This window comes from Cinclus cinclus, chromosome 19, assembly GCF_963662255.1.
Source record: "Cinclus cinclus chromosome 19, bCinCin1.1, whole genome shotgun sequence".
Classification (NCBI taxonomy): domain Eukaryota; kingdom Metazoa; phylum Chordata; class Aves; order Passeriformes; family Cinclidae; genus Cinclus; species Cinclus cinclus.
This window is the reverse complement of record NC_085064.1, coordinates 12,087,835-12,104,665: the sequence shown is the minus strand read 5'-3', so window position 1 is coordinate 12,104,665 and position 16,831 is coordinate 12,087,835.

The window sequence follows — 16,831 nt, the reverse complement described above, 5'->3', positions numbered from 1 at the left end:
TGGCCCTTTTCCGCCCCCTGGTGTCAAAAGGGATTCTTAGATTGTTAGCCTCCATTGGGTCACAATGGTTCCTTGCTTCTCTTAACCCCTGTGGTGTCACAATGCATCCCATGCCCTTTTAGGCCACTTGATGTCACAATGAATCATTTGATTCTTGGCCTCCATGGTGGCATAATTGTACCAGGTTTTACTTGGGCCCCATGTTATCACAATTCATCCCTGCCTCTTTTAGGCCCATTGGTGTCACAAGGGATCATTAGATTGTCAGCCTGCATTGGGTCACAATGGTTCCTTGCTTCTCTTAACCTCTGTGGTGTCACAATGCATCCCATGCTCTTTTCGGCCACTTGATGTCACAATGAATCATTTGATTCTTGGCCTCCATGGTGTGATAATGGTACCTTGATTCTAATGGGCTCCATGCTGTCACAATTCATCCCTGCCCCTTTTAGGCCCCCTGGTGTCAAATGGGATCCTGGGATTATTAGCCTCCATTGGGTCACAATGGTTCCTTGCTTCTCTTAACCCCTGTGGTGTCACAATGCATCCCGTGCCCTTTTAGGCCACTTGATGTCACAATGAATCATTTGATTGTGGCCTCCACGGTGGCATAATAGATCCTTGCTTCTATTGGTGCCAGTGCTGTAACAATCCATCCCTGGCCCTTTTTATACCCCCTGGTGCCACAAGGGATCATTAGATTGTTAGCCTGCATTGGGTCACAATGGTTCCTTGCTTCTCTTAACCTCTGTGGTGTCACAATGCATTCCAAGCCCTTTTAGGCCACTTGATGTCACAATGAACCATTTGATTCTTGGCCTTCATGGTGGCATAATGGTTCCTTGCTTCTATAGGTCCCCATGCTGTCAAGGTTCATCCGTGGTCCTTTTGCGCCCCCTGGTGTCAAAAGGGATTCTTAGATTGTTAGCCTGCATTGGGTCACAATGGTTCCTTGCTTCTCTTAACCCCTGTGGTGTCACAATGCATCCCATGCCCTTTTAGGCCACTTGATGTCACAATGAATCATTTGATTCTTGGCCTCCATGGTGGCATAATTGTACCAGGTTTTACTTGGGCCCCATGCTGTCACAATTCATCCCTGGCCCTTTTACGCCCCCTGGTATCAAACGGGATCCTGGGATTATTAGCCTCCATTGGGTCACAATGGATCCTTGCTTCTCTTAACCCCTGTGCTGTCACAATGCATCCCATGCCCTTTTAGGCCACTTGATGTCACAATGAATCATTTGACTATTGGCCTCCATGGTGGCATAATAGATCCTTGCTTCTATTGGTCCCCGTGCTGTAACAATTCATCCCTGGCCCTTTTAGGCCCATTGGTGTCACAAGGGATCATTAGATTGTTAGCCTGCATTGGGTCACAATGGTTCCTTGCTTCTCTTAACCTCTGTGGTGTCACAATGCATCCCATGCCCTTTTAGGCCACTTGATGTCACAATGAATCATTTGATTCTTGGCCTCCATGGTGTCATAATGGTTCCTTGTTTCTATTGGGCCCCATGCTGTCACAATTCATCCCTGGCCCTTTTACGCCCCCTGGTGTCAAATGGGATCCTGGGATTATTAGCCTCCATTGGGTCACAATGGATCCTTGCTTCTCTTAACCCCTGTGCTGTCACAATGCATCCCATGCACTTTTAGGCCACTTGATGTCACAATGAATCATTTGACTATTGGCCTCCACGGTGGCATAATAGATCCTTGCTTCTATTGGTCCCCGTGCTGTAACAATTCATCCCTGGCCTTTTTATACACCCTGGTGCCACAAGGGATCATTAGATTGTTAGCCTGCTTAGGGTCACAATGGTTCCTTGCTTCTCTTAACCTCTGTGGTGTCACAATGCATTCCAAGACCTTTTAGGCCACTTGATGTCACAATGAATCATTTCATTCTTGGCCTCCATGGTGGCGTAATTGTACCAGGTTTTAATTGGGCCCCATGCTTTCACAATACATCCCTGTCCCTTTTAGGCCCATTGGTGTCAAAAGGGATCATTAGATTGTTAGCCTGCATTGGGTCACAATGGTTCCTTGCTTTTCTTAACCCCTGTGTTGTCACAATGCATCCCATGCCCTTTTCGGCCACTTGATGTCACAATGAATCATTTGATTCTTGGCCTCCATGGTGTTATAATGGTACCTTGATTCTAATGGGCTCCATGCTGTCACAATTCATCCCTGCCCCTTTTAGGCCCCCTGGTGTCAAATGGGATCCTGGGATTATTAGCCTCCATTGGGTCACAATGGATCCTTGCTTCTCTTAACCCCATGTGGTGTCACAATGCATCCCGTGCCCTTTTAGGCCACTTGATGTCACAATGAATCATTTGATTGTGGCCTCCACGGTGGCATAATAGATCCTTGCTTGTATTGGTGCCCGTGCTGTAACAATCCATCCCTGGCCCTTTTTATACCCCCTGGTGCCACAAGGGATCATTAGATTGTTAGCCTGCATTGGGTCACAATGGTTCCTTGCTTCTCTTAACCTCTGTGGTGTCACAATGCATTCCAAGCCCTTTTAGGCCACTTGATGTCACAATGAACCATTTGATTCTTGGCCTTCATGGTGGCATAATGGTTCCTTGCTTCTATAGGTCCCCATGCTGTCAAGGTTCATCCGTGGTCCTTTTGCGCCCCCTGGGGTCAAAAGGGATTCTTAGATTGTTAGCCTGCATTGGGTCACAATGGTTCCTTGCTTCTCTTAACCCCTGTGGTGTCACAATGCATCCCATGCCCTTTTAGGCCACTTGATGTCACAATGAATCATTTGATTCTTGGCCTCCATGGTGGCATAATTGTACCAGGTTTTACTTGGGCCCCATGCTGTCACAATTCATCCCTGGCCCTTTTACGCCCCCTGGTGTCAAACGGGATCCTGGGATTATTAGCCTCCATTGGGTCACAATGGATCCTTGCTTCTCTTAACCCCTGTGCTGTCACAATGCATCCCATGCCCTTTTAGGCCACTTGATGTCACAATGAATCATTTGACTATTGGCCTCCACGGTGGCATAATAGATCCTTGCTTCTATTGGTCCCCGTTCTGTAACAATCCATCCCTGGCCCTTTTTATACCCCCTGGTGCCAAAAGGGATTCTTAGATTGTTAGCCTGCATTGGGTCACAATGGTTCCTTGCTTCTCTTAACCTCTGTGGTGTCACAATGCATTCCAAGCCCTTTTAGGCCACTTGGTCTTACAATGAACCATTTGATTCTTGGCCTTCATGGTGTCATAATGGTCCCTTGCTTCTATAGGTCCCCATGCTGTCAGAGTTCATCCGTGGTCCTTTTGCGCCCCCTGGTGTCAAAAGGGATTCTTAGATTGTTAGGCTGCATTGGGTCACAATGGATCCTTGCTTCTCTTAACCCCTGTGGTGTCACAATGCATCCCATGCCCTTTTAGGCCACTTGATGTCACAATGAATTATTTGTTTCTTGGCCTCCATGGTGGCATAATAGATCCTTGCTTCTATTGGTCCCCGTGCTGTAACAATTCATTCCTGGCCCTTTTAGGCCCATTGGTGTCACAAGGGATCATTAGATTGTTAGCCTGCATTGGGTCACAATGGTTCCTTGCTTCTCTTAACCTCTGTGGTGTCACAATGCATTCCAAGCCCTTTTAGGCCACTTGGTCTTACAATGAACCATTTGATTCTTGGCCTTCATGGTGTCATAATGGTTCCTTGCTTCTATAGGTCCCCATGCTGTCAGAGTTCATCCGTGGCCCTTTTCCGCCCCCTGGTGTCAAAAGGGATTCTTAGATTGTTAGCCTCCATTGGGTCACAATGGTTCCTTGCTTCTCTTAACCCCTGTGGTGTCACAATGCATCCCATGCCCTTTTAGGCCACTTGATGTCACAATGAATCATTTGATTCTTGGCCTCCATGGTGGCATAATTGTACCAGGTTTTACTTGGGCCCCATGTTATCACAATTCATCCCTGCCTCTTTTAGGCCCATTGGTGTCACAAGGGATCATTAGATTGTCAGCCTGCATTGGGTCACAATGGTTCCTTGCTTCTCTTAACCTCTGTGGTGTCACAATGCATCCCATGCCCTTTTCGGCCACTTGATGTCACAATGAATCATTTGATTCTTGGCCTCCATGGTGTGATAATGGTACCTTGATTCTAATGGGCTCCATGCTGTCACAATTCATCCCTGCCCCTTTTAGGCCCCCTGGTGTCAAATGGGATCCTGGGATTATTAGCCTCCATTGGGTCACAATGGTTCCTTGCTTCTCTTAACCCCTGTGGTGTCACAATGCATCCCGTGCCCTTTTAGGCCACTTGATGTCACAATGAATCATTTGATTGTGGCCTCCACGGTGGCATAATAGATCCTTGCTTCTATTGGTGCCAGTGCTGTAACAATCCATCCCTGGCCCTTTTTATACCCCCTGGTGCCACAAGGGATCATTAGATTGTTAGCCTGCATTGGGTCACAATGGTTCCCTGCTTCTCTTAACCTCTGTGGTGTCACAATGCATTCCAAGCCCTTTTAGGCCACTTGATGTCACAATGAACCATTTGATTCTTGGCCTTCATGGTGGCATAATGGTTCCTTGCTTCTATAGGTCCCCATGCTGTCAAGGTTCATCCGTGGTCCTTTTGCGCCCCCTGGTGTCAAAAGGGATTCTTAGATTGTTAGCCTGCATTGGGTCACAATGGTTCCTTGCTTCTCTTAACCCCTGTGGTGTCACAATGCATCCCATGACCTTTTAGGCCACTTGATGTCACAATGAATCATTTGATTCTTGGCCTCCATGGTGGCATAATTGTACCAGGTTTTACTTGGGCCCCATGCTGTCACAATTCATCCCTGGCCCTTTTACGCCCCCTGGTATCAAACGGGATCCTGGGATTATTAGCCTCCATTGGGTCACAATGGATCCTTGCTTCTCTTAACCCCTGTGCTGTCACAATGCATCCCATGCCCTTTTAGGCCACTTGATGTCACAATGAATCATTTGACTATTGGCCTCCATGGTGGCATAATAGATCCTTGCTTCTATTGTTCCCCGTGCTGTAACAATTCATTCCTGGCCCTTTTAGGCCCATTGGTGTCACAAGGGATTCTTAGATTGTTAGCCTGCATTGGGTCACAATGGTTCCTTGCTTCTCTTAACCTCTGTGGTGTCACAATGCATCCCATGCCCTTTTAGGCCACTTGATGTCACAATGAATCATTTGATTCTTGGCCTCCATGGTGTCATAATGGTTCCTTGTTTCTATTGGGCCCCATGCTGTCACAATTCATCCCTGGCCCTTTTACGCCCCCTGGTGTCAAATGGGATCCTGGGATTATTAGCCTCCATTGGGTCACAATGGATCCTTGCTTCTCTTAACCCCTGTGCTGTCACAATGCATCCCATGCACTTTTAGGCCACTTGATGTCACAATGAATCATTTGACTATTGGCCTCCACGGTGGCATAATAGATCCTTGCTTCTATTGGTCCCCGTGCTGTAACAATTCATCCCTGGCCCTTTTTATACACCCTGGTGCCACAAGGGATCATTAGATTGTTAGCCTGCATAGGGTCACAATGGTTCCTTGCTTCTCTTAACCTCTGTGGTGTCACAATGCATTCCAAGACCTTTTAGGCCACTTGATGTCACAATGAATAATTTCATTCTTGGCCTCCATGGTGGCGTAATTGTACCAGGTTTTAATTGGGCCCCATGATTTCACAATACATCCCTGTCCCTTTTAGGCCCATTGGTGTCAAAAGGGATCATTAGATTGTTAGCCTGCATTGGGTCACAATGGATCCTTGCTTTTCTTAACCCCTGTGTTGTCACAATGCATCCCATGCCCTTTTCGGCCACTTGATGTCACAATGAATCATTTGATTCTTGGCCTCCATGGTGTTATAATGGTACCTTGATTCTAATGGGCTCCATGCTGTCAGAGTTCATCCCTGCCCCTTTTAGGCCCCCTGGTGTCAAATGGGATCCTGGGATTATTAGCCTCCATTGGGTCACAATGGATCCTTGCTTCTCTTAACCCCTGTGGTGTCACAATGCATCCCGTGCCCTTTTAGGCCACTTGATGTCACAATGAATCATTTGATTGTGGCCTCCACGGTGGCATAATAGATCCTTGCTTGTATTGGTGCCCGTGCTGTAACAATCCATCCCTGGCCCTTTTTATACCCCCTGGTGCCACAAGGGATCATTAGATTGTTAGCCTGCATTGGGTCACAATGGTTCCTTGCTTCTCTTAACCTCTGTGGTGTCACAATGCATTCCAAGCCCTTTTAGGCCACTTGATGTCACAATGAACCATTTGATTCTTGGCCTTCATGGTGGCATAATGGTTCCTTGCTTCTATAGGTCCCCATGCTGTCAAGGTTCATCCGTGGTCCTTTTGCGCCCCCTGGGGTCAAAAGGGATTCTTAGATTGTTAGCCTGCATTGGGTCACAATGGTTCCTTGCTTCTCTTAACCCCTGTGGTGTCACAATGCATCCCATGCCCTTTTAGGCCACTTGATGTCACAATGAATCATTTGATTCTTGGCCTCCATGGTGGCATAATTGTACCAGGTTTTACTTGGGCCCCATGCTGTCACAATTCATCCCTGGCCCTTTTACGCCCCCTGGTGTCAAACGGGATCCTGGGATTATTAGCCTCCATTGGGTCACAATGGATCCTTGCTTCTCTTAACCCCTGTGCTGTCACAATGCCTCCCATGCCCTTTTAGGCCACTTGATGTCACAATGAATCATTTGACTATTGGCCTCCACGGTGGCATAATAGATCCTTGCTTCTATTGGTCCCCGTTCTGTAACAATCCATCCCTGGCCCTTTTTATACCCCCTGGTGCCAAAAGGGATTCTTAGATTGTTAGCCTGCATTGGGTCACAATGGTTCCTTGCTTCTCTTAACCTCTGTGGTGTCACAATGCATTCCAAGCCCTTTTAGGCCACTTGGTCTTACAATGAACCATTTGATTCTTGGCCTTCATGGTGTCATAATGGTCCCTTGCTTCTATAGGTCCCCATGCTGTCAGAGTTATTCCGTGGTCCTTTTGCGCCCCCTGGTGTCAAAAGGGATTCTTAGATTGTTAGGCTGCATTGGGTCACAATGGATCCTTGCTTCTCTTAACCCCTGTGGTGTCACAATGCATCCCATGCCCTTTTAGGCCACTTGATGTCACAATGAATTATTTGTTTCTTGGCCTCCATGGTGGCATAATAGATCCTTGCTTCTATTGGTCCCCGTGCTGTAACAATTCATTCCTGGCCCTTTTAGGCCCATTGGTGTCACAAGGGATCATTAGATTGTTAGCCTGCATTGGGTCACAATGGTTCCTTGCTTCTCTTAACCTCTGTGGTGTCACAATGCATCCCATGCCCTTTTAGGCCACTTGATGTCACAATGAATCATTTGATTCTTGGCCTCCATGGTGTCATAATGGTGCCTTGTTTCTATTGGGCCCCATGCTGTCACAATTCATCCCTGGCCCTTTTACGCCCCCTGGTGTCAAATGGGATCCTGGGATTATTAGCCTCCATTGGGTCACAATGGATCCTTGCTTCTCTTAACCCCTGTGCTGTCACAATGCATCCCATGCCCTTTTAGGCCACTTGATGTCACAATGAATCATTTGATTCTTGGCCTCCATGGTGGCATAATTGTACCAGGTTTTACTTGGGCCCCATGCTTTCACAATTCATCCCTGCCCCTTTTAGGCCCATTGGTGTCACAAGGGATCATTAGATTGTTAGCCTGCATTGGGTCACAATGGTTCCTTGCTTCTCTTAACCCCTGTGGTGTCACAATGCATCCCATGCCCTTTTAGGCCACTTGATGTCACAATTAATCATTTGATTCTTGGCCTCCACGATGGCATAATAAATCCTTGCTTCTATTGGTCCCCGTGCTGTAACAATCCATCCCTGGCCCTCTTTATACCCCCTGGTGTCACAAGGGATCATTAGATTGTTAGCCTGCATTGGGTCACAATGGTTCCTTGCTTCTCTTAACCTCTGTGGTGTCACAATGCATCCCATGCCCTTTTAGGCCACTAGATGTCACAATGAATTATTTGATTCTTGGCCTCCATGGTGTCATAATGGTTCCTTGATTCTAATGGGCCCCATGCTGTCACAATTCATCCCTGCCCCTTTTACGGCCCCTGGTGTCAAAAGGGATTCTTAGATTGTTAGCCTGCATTGGGTCACAATGGTTCCTTGATTCTCTTAACCTCTGTGGTGTCACAATGCATTCCAAGCTCTTTTTGGCCACTTGATGTCACAATGAATCTTTAGTTTTTTGGCACACATGGTGGCATAATTGTACCAGGTTTTACTGGGTCCCCATGCTTTCACAATTCATCCCTGGAACTTTTTGGCCCCCTGGTGTCAAAAGGGATTCTTATATTGTTAGCCTGCATTGGGTCACAATGGATCCTTGCTTCTCTTAAACCCTGTGGTGTCACAATGCATCCCATGCCCTTTTCGGCCACTTGATGTCACAATGAATTATTTGATTCTTGGCCTCCATGGTGGCATAATAGATCCTTGCTTCTATTGGTCCACGTGCAGTAACAATCCATCCCTGGCCATTTTCGGCCCCCTGGTGTCACAAGGGATCATTAGATTGTTAGCCTGCATTGGGTCACAATGGTTCCTTGCTTCTCTTAGCCCCTGTGGTGTCACAATGCATCCCTTGAGCTTTTAGGCTACTTGGTGTTACAATGAATCATTTGAGTCTTGGCCACTTAGATGTCATTATATTTCCATGTTTTTATTGTGCCCCATGCTTTCACAATTCATCCCTGGCCCTATTACAACCCCTGGTGTCACAATGGATCATTAGATTGCCAGCCTCCCTTGGGTCACAATGGTTCCTTGCTTCTCTTAACCTCTGTGGTGTCACAATGCATTCCAAGCCCTTTTAGGCCACTTGGTCTTACAATGAACCATTTGATTCTTGGCCTTCATGGTGTCATAATGGTTCCTTCCTTCTATAGGTCCCCATGCTGTCAGAGTTCATCCGTGGTCCTTTTGCGCCCCCTGGTGTCAAACGGGATTCTTAGATTATTAGCCTGCATTGGGTCACAATGGTTCCTTGATTCTCTTAACCCCTGTGGTGTCACAATGCAGCCCATGCCCTTTTAGGCCACTTGATGTCACAATGAATCATTTGATTCTTGGCCTCCACGGTGACATAATTGTACCAGGTTTTAATTGGGCCCCATGCTTTCACAATTCATCCCTGGACCTTTTGGGCCCCCTGGTGTTAGAAGGGATTCTTAGATTGTTAGCCTGCATTGGGTCACAATGGATCCTTGCTTCTCTTAACCCCTGTGGTGTCACAATGCATCCCATGCCCTTTTAGGCCACTTTATGTCACAATGAATCATTTGATTCTTGGCCTCTATGGTGTCATAATATTTGCATGTTTTTATTGTGCCCCATGCTTTCACAATTCATCCCTGGCCCTATAACAACCCCTAGGTTTCACAAAGGATCATTAGATTGTTAGCTTGCATTGGGTCACAATGGTTCTTTGCTTCTCTTAACCTCTGTGGTGTCACAATGCATTCCAAGCCCTTTTAGGCCACTTGGTCTTACAAGGAACCATTTGATTCTTGGCCTTCATGGTGTCATAATGGTTCCTTGCTTCTATAGGTCCCCATGCTGTTACAGTTCATCCGTGGTCCTTTTGCGCCCCCTGGTGTCAAAAGGGATTCTTAGATTGTTAGCCTGCATTGGGTCACAATGGTTCCTTGCTTCTCTTAACCCCTGTGGTGTCACAATGCATCCCATGCCCTTTTAGGCCACTTGATGTCACAATGAATCATTTGATTCTTAGCCTCCATGGTGGCATAATTGATCCTTGCTTCTATTGGTCCCCGTGCTGCAACAATCCATCCCTGGCCATTTTGGGCCCCCTGGTGTCAAATGGGATCATTAGATTGTTAGCCTGCATTGGGTCACAATGGTTCCTTGCTTCTCTTAGCCCCTGTGGTATCACAATGCATCCCATGCCCTTTTAGGCCACTTGGTGTTACAATGAACCATTTGATTCTTGGCCTTCATGGTGTCATAATATTTCCATGTTTTTATTGTGCCCCATGATTTCACAATTCATCCCTGGCCCTATTACAACCCCTGGTGTCACAATGGAGCATTAGATTGTTAGCCTGCATTGGGTCACCATGGTTCCTTGCTTCTCTTAACCTCTGTGGTGTCACAATGCATTCCAAGCCCTTTTATGCCACTTGGTCTGACAATGAACCATTTGATTCTTGGCCTTCATGGTGTCAAAATGGTTCCTTGCTTCTATAGGTCCCCAGGCTGTCACAGTTCATCCATGGTCCTTTTGCGCCCCCTGGTGTCAAAAGGGATTCTTAGATTGTTAGTCTGAATTGGGTCACAATGGTTCATTGCTTCTCTTAACCCCTGTGGTGTCACAATGCATCCCATGCCCTTTTAGGCCACTTGGTGTTACAATGAATTATTTGAGTCTTGGCCTCTATGGTGTCATAATGTTTCCATGTGTTTATTGGGCCACATGCTGTAACAATTCATCCCTGGCCCTTTTACAACACCTTGTGTGACGAGGGATCATTAGATTGTTAGCCTGCATTGGGTCACAATGGTTCCTTGCTTCTCTTAACCCCTGTGGTGTCACAATGCATCCCATGCCCTTTTAGGCCACTTGGTGTTACAATGAATTATTTGAGTCTTGGCCTCTATGGTGTTATAATGTTTCCATGTGTTTATTGGGCCACATGCTGTCACAATTCATGCCTGGCCCTTTTACGCCCCCTGGTGTCAACTGGGATCCTGGGATTATTAGCCTCCCTTGGGTCACAATGGATCCTTGCTTCTCTTAACCCCTGTGGTGTCACAATGCATTCCAAGCCCTTTTAGGCCACTTGGTCTTACAATGAACCATTTGATTCTTGGCCTTCATGGTGTCATAATGGTTCCTTGCTTCTATAGGTCCCCATGCTGACACAGTTCATCCGTGGTCCTTTTGTGCCCACTGGTGTCAAAAGGGATTCTTAGATTATTAGCCTGCATTGGGTCACAATGGTTCCTTGCTTCTCTTAACCCCTGTGGTGTCACAATGCAGCCCATGCCCTTTTAGGCCACTTGATGTCACAATGAATCATTTGATTCTTGGCCTCCACGGTGACATAATTGTACCAGGTTTTAATTGGGCCCCATGCTTTCACAATTCATCCCTGGACCTTTTGGGCCCCCTGGTGTTAGAAGGGATTCTTAGATTGTTAGCCTGCATTGGGTCACAATGGTTCCTTGCTTCTCTTAACCCCTGTGGTGTCACAATGCATCCCATGCCCTTTTAGGCCACTTGATGTCACAATGAATCATTTGATTCTTGGCCTCCATGGTGGCATAATAGAACCTTGCTTCTATTGGTCCCCGTGCTGTAACAATCCATCCCTGGCCCTTTTTATACCCCCTGGTGCCCCAAGGGATCATTAGATTGTTAGCCTGCATTGGGTCACAATGGTTCCTTGTTTCTCTTAGCCCCTGTGGTGTCACAATGCATCCCATGCCCTTTTAGGCCACTTGGTGTTACAATGAAACATTTGAGTCTTGGCCTTCATGGTGTCATAATGTTTCCATGTTTTTATTGGTCCCCATGCATTCACAATTCATCCCTGGCCCTTTTACAACACCTTGGGTGACAAGGGATCAATAGATTATTAGCCTGCATTGGGTCACAATGGTTCCTTGCTTCTCTTAACCTGTGTGGTGTCACAATGCATCCCATTGCCTTTTAGGACACTTGGTGTAACAATGAATCAAATGAGTCTAGGCCTCTCTGGCGTCATAATATTTCCATGTTTTTCTTGGGCCCCATGCTTTCACAATTCATCCCTGGCCCTTTTAATACCCCCTGGTGCCACAAGGGATCATTAGATTGTTATCCTCCCTTGGGTCACAATGGTTCCTTGCTTCTCTTGACCTCTGTGGTGTCACAATGCATCCCATGCCCTTTTAGGCCACTTGATGTCACAATGAATCATTTGATTCTTGGCCTCCATGGTGTCATAATGGTTCCTTGTTTCTATTGGGCCCCATGCTGACACAATTCATCCCTGGCCCTTTTACGGCCCCTGGTGTCAAATGGGATCCTGGGATTGTTAGCCTCCATTGGGTCACAATGGATCCTTGCTTCTCTTAACCTCTGTGGTGTCACAATGCATCCCATGCCCTTTTAGGCCACTTGATGTCACAATTAATCATTTGATTCTTGGCCTCCATGGTGGCATAATAGATCCTTGCTTCTATTGGTCCCCGTGCTGTAACAATCCATCCCTGGCCCTTTTTATACCCCCTGATGCCACAAGGGATCATTAGATTGTTAGCCTGCATTGGGTCGCAATGGTTCCTTGCTTCTCTTAACCTCTGTGGTGTCACAATGCATCCCATGCCCTTTTAGGCCACTTGGTGTTACAATGAATCATTTGATTCTTGGCCTCTGTGGTGTCATAATATTTCCATGTTTTTATTGTGCCCCATACTTTCACAATTCATCCCTGGCCCTATTACAACCCCTGGTGTCACAATGGATCATTAGATTGTTAGGCTTCATTGGGTCACAATGGTTCCTTGCTTCTCTTAACCTCTGTGGTGTCACAATGCATTCCAAGACCTTTTAGGCCACTTGGTCTTACCATGAACCGTTTGATTCTTGGCCTTCATGGTGTCATTAGGGTTCCTTGCTTCTATAGGTCCCCATGCTGTCAGAGTTCATCCGTGGTCCTTTTGCGCCCCCTGGTGTCAAAAGGGATTCTTAGATTGTTAGCCTGCATTGGGTCACAATGGTTCCTTGTTTCTCTTAACCCCTGTGGTGTCACAATGCATCCCATGCCCTTTTAGGACACTTGGTGTTACAATGAATCATTTGAGTCTAGGCCTCTCTGGTGTCATAATGTTTCCATGTTTTTCTTGGGCCCAATGCTGTAACAATTCATCCCTGGCCCTATTACAACACCTTATGTGACAAGGGATCATTAGATTGTTAGCCTCCCTTGGGTCACAATGGTTCCTTGCTTCTCTTAACCTCTGTGGTGTCACAATGCATCCCATGCCCTTTTACGCCACTTGATGTCACAATGAACCATTTGATTCTTGGCCTTCATGGTGTCATAATGGTTCCTTGCTTCTATAGGTCCCCATGCTGTCAGAGTTCATCCGTGGTCCTTTTGCGCCCCCTGGTGTCAAAAGGGATTCTTAGATTGTTAGCCTGCATTGGGTCACAATGGTTCCTTGCTTCTCTTAACCCCTGTGGTGTCACAATGCATCCCATGCCATTTTAGGCCATTTGGTGTTACAATGAATAATTTGATTCTTGCCCTCTGTGGTGTCATAATATTTCCATGTTTTTATTGTGCCCCATATTTTCACAATTCATCCCTGGCCCTATTAAAACCCCTGGTGTCACAATGGATCATTAGATTGTTAGCCTGCATTGGGTCACAATGGTTCCTTGCTTCTCTTAACCTCTGTGGTGTCACAATGCATCCCATGCCATTTTAGGCCAATTGGTGTTACAATGAATCATTTGATTCTTGGCCTCTGTGGTGTCATAATATTTCCATGTTTTTATTGTGCCCCATACTTTCACAATTCATCCCTGGCCCTATTACAACCCCTGGTGTCACAATGGATCTTTAGATTGTTAGCCTGCATTGGGTCACAATGGTTCCTTGCTTCTCTTAACCCCTGTGGTGTCACAATGCATCCCATGCCCTTTTAGGCCACTTGATGTCACAATGAATCATTTGATTCTTGGTCTCCATGGTGGCGTAATTGTGCCAGGTTTTAATTGGGCCCCAACTTTTCACAAATCATCCCTGGCCCTTTTACGCCCCCTGGTGTCACAAGGAATCAGTAGATTGTTAGCCTCCATTGGGTAACAATGGATCCTTGCTTCTCTTAACCTGTGTGGTGTCACAATGCATCCCATGCCCTTTTAGGCAACTTGGTGTAACAATGAATCAAATGAGTCTAGGCCTCTCTGGCGTCATAATATTTCCATGTTTTTCTTGGGCCCCATGCTTTCACAATTCATCCCTGGCCCTTTTTATACCCCCTGGTGCCACAAGGGATCATTAGATTGCTATCCTCGCTTGGGTCACAATGGTTCCTTGCTTCTCTTGACCTCTGTGGTGTCACAATGCATCCCATGCCCTTTTAGGCCACTTGATGTCACAATGAATCATTTGATTCTTGGCCTCCATGGTGGCGTAATTGTACCAGGTTTTAATTGGGCCCCAAGCTTTCACAATTCATCCCTGGCCCTTTTTGCAACACCTTGTGTGACAAGGGATCATTAGATTGTTAGCCTGCATTGGGTCACAATGGTTCCTTGCTTCTCTTAACCTCTGTGGTGTCACAATGCATCCCATGCCCTTTTAGGCCACTTGATGTCACAATGAATCATTTGATTCTTGGCCTCCATGGTGTCATAATGGTTCCTTGTTTCTATTGGGCCCCATGCTGTCACAATTCATCCCTGGCCCTTTTACGCCCCCTGGTGTCAAATGGGATCCTGGCATTGTTAGCCTCCTTTGGGTCACAATGGATCCTTGCTTCACTTAACCCTTGTGGTGTCATAATGCATCCCATGCACTTGTAGGCCACTTGATGTCACAATGAATCATTTGATTCTTGGCTTCCATGGTGGCATAATAGATCCTTGTTTCTATTGATCCCCTTGCTGTAACAATCCATCCCTTGCCCTTTTTATACACCATTGTGCCACAAGGGATCATTAGATTGTTAGCCTCCCTTGGGTCACAATTGTTCCTTGCTTCTCTTAACCTCTGTGGTGTCACAATGCATCCCATGCCCTTTTAGGCCACTTGGTGTTACAATGAATCATTTGAGTCTTGGCCTCTGTGGTGTCATAATATTTCCATGTTTTATTGTGCCCCATACTTTCACAATTTATCCCTGGCCCTATTACAACCCCAGGTGTCAAAATGGATCATTAGATTGTTAGCCTCCTTTGGGTAACAATGGATCCTTGCTTCTCTTAACCCCTGTGGTGTCACAATGCATCCCATGCCCTTTTATGCCACTTGGTGTAACAATGAACCATTTCAGTCTTGGCCTCTATGGTGTTAAAATGTTTCAATGTTTTTCTTGCGCCCCATGCTGTAACAATTCATCCCTGGCCCTTTTACAACACCTGGTGTGAAAAGGGATTCTTAGATTGTTAGCCTCCCTTGGGTCACAATGGTTCCTTGATTCTCTTAACCTCTGTGGTGTCACAATGCATACCATAACCTTTTAGGCCACTTGATGTCACAATGAATCATTTGATTCTTGGCCTCCATGGTGTCATAATGGTTCCTTGTTTCTATTGGGACCCATGCTGTCACAATTCATCCCTGACCCTTTTACGCCGCCTGGTGTCACAAGGGATCATTAGATTGTTAGCCTCCCTTGGGTCACAATGGTTCCTTGATTCTCTTAACCTCTGTGGTGTCACAATGCATCCCATGCCCTTTTAGGCCACTTGATGTCACAATGAATCATTTGATTCTTGGCCTCCATGGTGTCATAATGGTTCCTTGTTTCTATTGGGCCCCATGCTGTCACAATTCATCCCTGGCCCTTTTACGCCCCCTGATGTCAAATGGGATCCTGGGATTGTTAGCCTCCATTGGGTCACAATGGATCCTTGCTTCTCTTAACGTCTGTGGTGGCATAATGCATCCCATGCCCTTTTAGGCCACTTGGTGTTACAATGAATCATTTGATTCTTGGCCTCTGTGGTGTCATAATATTTCCATGTTTTTATTGTGCCCCATATTTTCACAATTCATCCCTGGCCCTATTACAACCCCTGGTGTCACAATAGATCTTTAGATTGTTAGCCTGCATTGGGTCACAATGGTTCCTTGCTTCTCTTAACCTCTGTGCTGTCACAATGCATTCCAAGACCTTTTAGGCCACTTGGTCTTACAATGAACCATTTGATTCTTGGCCTTCATGGTGTCATAATGGTTCCTTGCTTCTATAGGTCCCCATGCTGTCAGAGTTCATCCGTGGTCCTTTTGCGCCCCCTAGTGTCACAAGGGATCATTAGATTGTTAGCCTCCATTGGGTAACAATGGATCCTTGCTTCTCTTAACCCCTGTGGTGTCACAATGCATCCCATGCCCTTTTAGGCCACTTGGTGTAACAATGAATCATTTGAGTCTAGGCCTCTCTGGTGTCATAATGTTTCCATGTTTTTCTTGGGGCCCATGCTGTAACAATTCATCCCTGGCCCTTTTACAACACCGTGTGTGACAAGGGATCATTAGATTATTAGCCTCCATTGGGTCACAATGGTTGCTTGCTTCTCTTAACCTCTGTGGTGTCACAATGCATCCCATGCCCTTTTAGGCCACTTGATGTCACAATGAATCACTTGATTATTGGCCGCTATGGTGTCATAATATTTGCATGTTTTTATTGTGCCCCATGCTTTCACAATTCATCCCTGGCCCTATTACAACCCCTAGGTGTCACAATGGATCATTAGATTGTTAGCCTGCATTGGGTCACCATGGTTCTTTGCTTCTCTTAACCTCTGTGGTGTCACAATGCATTCCAAGCCCGTTTAGGCCACTTGGTCTTACAATGACTCATTTGATTCTTGGCCTTCATGGTGTCATAATGGTTCCTTGCTTCTATAGGTCCCCATGCGGACACAGTTCATCCGTGGTCCTTTTGCGCCCCCTGGTGTCAAAAGGGATTCTTAGATTGTTAGCCTGCATTGGGTCACAATGGATCCTTGCTTCTCTTAACCTCTGTGGTGTCA